The sequence below is a fragment of the Trichosurus vulpecula genome, chromosome 4, assembly GCF_011100635.1.
Source record: "Trichosurus vulpecula isolate mTriVul1 chromosome 4, mTriVul1.pri, whole genome shotgun sequence".
NCBI classification, from domain to species: domain Eukaryota; kingdom Metazoa; phylum Chordata; class Mammalia; order Diprotodontia; family Phalangeridae; genus Trichosurus; species Trichosurus vulpecula.
In genome coordinates, this window is record NC_050576.1 from 199,496,514 (window position 1) to 199,501,979 (window position 5,466).

A 5,466-nucleotide genomic window follows, 5' to 3' on the forward strand; every position below is an offset into this window, starting at 1 on the left:
GGCCCTTAGCTATAGCTCTGTTTGGCATTCAAAGTCCTTTATAACCTAGCCCCTTCCTGACTTTCCACTCTTCTTATACTTTACTCTTCAGCATGTGTCTGTACCCTTCCATCCCGTGCCCTTGACCTGCTTGCTGTCCCATGAACAAGACACTCCATATTTGGGCTCTGGGTATTTCCACTGGCTGTCTCCCATGCCTGGATACTCTCCCTCCTTATCTCTGCCTCCTGACTTCCCTGGCTTCCTTCTAGTCATAACTAAAATCCTATCTTCTACAGAAAGCCTTTTCCAACCCTCTTAATTCTAGTGCCTTCCCTTTGTTAATTATTTCCTACTTATTTTACAGTTAGCTTGATATATATATACATATACATACATATATGTATGTACATATATGTGTATATATATACATACATATACGTATGTATGCATGTATGTTATCTCCCTCATTAAAATGGGAGCTCCTTGAGGCCAGTGACCCCTTTGCCCCTTTTTGTATCTAGCCTATGTCTAGCACATAGTAGGTGCTTAATAAATGCTTGTTGACTGATTTAACCAAGTTTTGTTGCTTTTTAAAGAGCAATGTTCTAAAATTATAAGTTTCAGAGAACTTGAACTGGTCTAGGGACTTGAGTTTGCTCCCTTGGGAGTTCCCTATACCAATTAAATAAGAGGTCCTAGCCTTGGTCCCTGTTTTTATCTAGCTTTGTGGCAAGCAAGCACTGCAATATGCTCTTGGGCTACACAGACAAATAGCCCTTTCCCATCTTGACCTACCCTCCATTGGAAGTGGTGGTGGGAGTGAGAGAGTATGCAAGGTAATTAGAGGAGGGAGAGAGAGTATTAGTAACTAGAAAGATTAAAAGGGGCTTCCTATCAGACTGGCCAACATTACAAAACAAGAAAATGATAAATGTTGGTGATGTGGGAAAATTGGAACACTAATGAATTGTTGGTGGAGTTGTGAACTGATGCAACCATTCTGGAGAACCATTTGGAACTATCCCCAAAGGGCCATAAAATTATGCATACCCTTTGATCCAGCAATACCACTACTGGGTCTGTATTCCAAAAAGATCATAAAAAAGGGAAAAGGACCCACATGTACAAAAATATTTATAGTAGCTATTTTTGTGGTGGCAAAGAATTGGAAATTGAGGGGATGCCCATCAATTGAGGAATGGCTGAACAAGTTGTGGTATATAAATGTGATAGAATACTATTGTTCTATAAGAAATGATAAGCAGGCAGATTTCAAAAAAATCTGGAAAGACTTACATGAATTGATGCGGGGTGAAGAGTGAATGTTGAAAACTAAAAATAAATTAAAAATTAAAAAAAGAAAGGGCTTCCTATAAAAGACAGAGCTGAAAAGGGATTGTGTTCCTGGCATGGAGCAGAACACATCCTGTGCAAAAAGCTGTAGGAGTTCAGAAAATAATTAGTTGGACTTTCTTTTTCTCTTTCTTTCTTTCCTTTCTTTTTCTTTCTCCTTTCTTTCTCTCATCTTTCTTCTCTCTTCACATAGGGTATCACACCCTTACCTATGGGTGCTCTGGCCAAAGAGAATATAAATTTTAATCTCTGAAACATTATTACTTTTTTCTCTTAAAGACCTCCTTAACCCCAAATTGATGAGGTAAAAAGAGGGCTCAAGGCAGATGGAGTGTGTGGGATGAAAGACCCTCACCAATTAGATTTATAATAAGGAGCCATCTCAGAATGGGAACAGAAATAAATTTTATTCAATTCTCGAGAATAGGGCATCCTCTGCCAGAACAGATCTAGCAAGGAAGGCGTTTTACAAGGGGCAAAGCACCAATAATTATACCTAACAAAAGAGAATTCCCGCCCACCTCTGACCCTTCTCACCATTGGCTGGGAGGTGGGCTTACAATCTGAGCAGGAAAGCTAGACAAAGAACCGGGAAATTGAGGCACAGAAACTCCAATTCCCATTCCCTTAGTTAATGATTACAGCTGAGGTGACATCTATAAATCTAAAGAACGAGAATAGGATAAGGGGAAGGCGAGACCCTCTCCGTTCTCTTACAGTATTTTTTACAGTAAAGGAAAGCAGGTCACAGTGACCTTATTCTTACTGAGCAAATCTTTAAACGAGAACCAGAAGAAAGAACAAAAAGTTTCAGGGTAAACTTTCCCAGAAGCTAGGCCATCAGACTCTCACGACCTCAGAATTTGTTTCATTTCCCTATTTCTTGATTTTTAAACATTTCTCAATATACATGTGTGGAACAAGTGAAGACCTCTCATAAAAGGGAACAAATTAGATAAATAGAAATAAGTTCCATTTCTCTACTCAGATATTTTCCCTTCTGTAAGCTAAGCTAGTGACCGAAAGGCCCCTGAGGTCAAGAATAGGACACAGGATGCTCACATCCTGTATATTTACCTAATGGTGAGAGGCCTGAAAGAAAGAAGTGTTGAGGTGAATAAATCAGCAACCATAAAATCCTCTGAGAATGACGATAGGACACAGAACGCTCACCTCCTGTGCATTGACCCCAGGATAAGGGACCCTCAGCTCAGAAGAAGAATGGATGAAAAGCCGGAAAGCCAGGTGCAATGCAGACGTGCAAGACCAGTTATGTATGAATGATGGGAGACAAAATGTAAGGGATATTCGTCACAGATGTGAAGATGCAGAAGCAAGGGTGGTGGGAAAGGCTAGTCTGCCACAGATGTGAAGATGAGGTAACCAACAACTGGCTTCTGCCTGTCACAGATAACCAAACCATTTGTTCATTGTCATTGTCATTAAGATAGATTTATCACTTCCGATTGATGGGAGAATGGGATAAGAATGGTGGGAAGGTTATGTCCATCACCTGCTTGTCAAAAATAACCATACTATTTGTTCTTTGCCATTGGCACTGGGATAGATTTATCGTGTCCAGATTGTACCCTCAAAGCTTACATCTTCAAGCTGAGAGGAAGGAGGTTGGGAGGGGGAATTGCGGTTCGGGACCTATATAAACACCCCAATTTTCTGTGTCCAGTGCGCTCTGACACCGAGAAGTGCCTGGAGTTGCCGTTTCCCGCGGGATCGTAATACATTTTCCTTTCTACTTTCTCCTTGAGATGCCGCTGTTTTTAATATAAATCTGTATCACACACACACACACACACACATATATTACACATACATATATTTATACATATCTTCTCTGTGAAGTCTTCACATTTTATTTACCTCACACATGGAGCTAGCAGGAAGTGGGATAGGAGATAAGACCAGGATGTGACCAGCCAGAAAAGCGATCAAAAAAGAAAATGATCTTCACCCCTTTTCTGAAAGATTTCTCCTGCCTAGTGGTTGAGTGGGGATATGATGCAGATCCTTAAGGGTCAAAAATAATATTAAGGGTTGCTTTTCCATTACTTTGTAAAGTCTGTAGTTTATTCTGTAACCTGAAGGCACCCTGAAGTCATTTCCTCCTCATCTTGAACCTGTACCAAAAGAATTGCTTTTGTGTCCCTTATCCTGTCTTTTAATGTCTAACCTGAGTCCTCCTGCTCTGTCCTTAAATCCTTAAACCAAAAAGAATTTCCTTTGTCTCCCTCATCCTGTTCTGTCTTTAATCTTTAATTCCCATAAAAACCTCTAAAACTACATCACCCTTCTGGAACCTAGAACTCCCCCAAGTATCGGGGGTCTCACTTAGCTTTCTTGCTAGGAGAATGCTAGTACAGCCTTTGCATCAATAAAGTTCCCAATGGTTACAGAGGTCTAAGTGAGTTCTTTCACACTCTACCAATTCTAAACCTCATCAAAATCACTCTGGCTCTTATTGATCCAACAGCAATAGATCCCTGGCCAAACCCTACTTGGTCACAGTTTGGGCCCTGATTGACTCAGTATGAATGTAAATAACAATTGTTTCTGTTTAAGCCAGAAACCCTGAGGGTCTTCCCCTCCCAGATCTATTTTTTTTTTAAAGTGGCCATTCTTTGCCTCTTTTCTTAGTGTGTGGGATGAAAGACCCTCAACAATTAAAAGTTAATTTATAAAAAGGAACCATCTCAGGGTGGGAACAGAAATAAATTTTATTCCATTCTTGAGAATAGGGTGTCCTCTGCTAGCACAGAGCAGAACCAGCAAAGGAGGTGCTTCACAAGGGGCAAAGCACCAATAATTATACCTAACACAAGAGAATTTCCACCCACCTCTGACCCTGCTCACCATTGGCTGGGAGGTGGGCTTACAATCTGAGCAGGAAAGCTAGACAAAGAATCGGGAAATCGAGGCACAGAAACTCCAATTCCCATTCCCTTAATGATTACAAATGAGGTGACATCTATAAATCTAAAGACTGAGAATAGGATAAGGGGAGGGGGAGACCCTCTCCATTCTTCTATAGTACTTTTACAGTAAAGGAAAGCAAGTCACAGTGACCCTACTCTTACTGAGCAAATCTTTAAAACAGAACCAGAAGAAAGAACAAAAAGTTTCAGGGTAAGCTTTCCCAGAGGCTGAGCCAGCAGATATAAACATATCTTCCCTGTGAAGTCTTCACATTTTATTTACCTCACACATTAGTAAGCCCTAATCACTGAAAGGGTGCTGCATCATTCAAACTGAGACCTGTTAAAGACCTTAGCTTGAAAAGGCCAAAGTCTCCCATGGCATCCAGGGCCATCTCCAGTCTTTCTGATTCATAACTGGTCGCTAGATCCAGATGGCCCTGGAGGAGAAAGTGAGGCTGGTGATTTTGCACAGCCCTGCCTCACGTAAACCCAATTCACTTGCATGTCCCTGCATCACCTCCCTGTAGTGATGGTCCTCTTTGACAAGGACAAACAGCAAGTAGGATTTGATACTAGCCCTGTAACTCAGTGCAAGTATAAGCCTGGAAAGGGGGCCAACTTACAAATGGCTTTTAAAAAGCCAAATCGAGGAGTTTGCATATTATTCCAGATACAATGGGGAGCTCCAGAACACTCTTGAGCTCCAGAGTGACTGCCTCAGAGGTGTGTTTTAGGAAAATGACTGAGAGTGGATGGTTTGGAGAAAGGTGAGATTAGAGTGAGGAGAGACCACTTCGGAGGTTACTGCAGTGGTTTAGGGGAGAGGCGGACTAGGAAGAGAACATGTTTGGGGAGCATTTAGACACAAGATTCGGGGGCACCCAAAGGGCGCTTCCGCCATCCAGGCCCTTCACCAACCCACGCCAGATTTCCCAGTCGCCAAAATCAGATGCAGTTTTCCCTGGCCCCGCCCACCTTCCGAGGAAAGGGTGAAACCACTTTTTGGCCCCACCCAACTCCCAGAAGGACTGGGGACCACCGGGAGCCATGGCCCCGCCCAGCTTCCGGAAGGACTGGGGCCCACTGGAAGTCTTGGCCCCGCCCAGCTCCCGGAAGGACGGAGACCACCCGGGGCCTTGGCCCCGCCTATCCCCGGAGGGGAGGGGGACCCCTCAGCGCTCCGGCCCCGCCCAGCTCC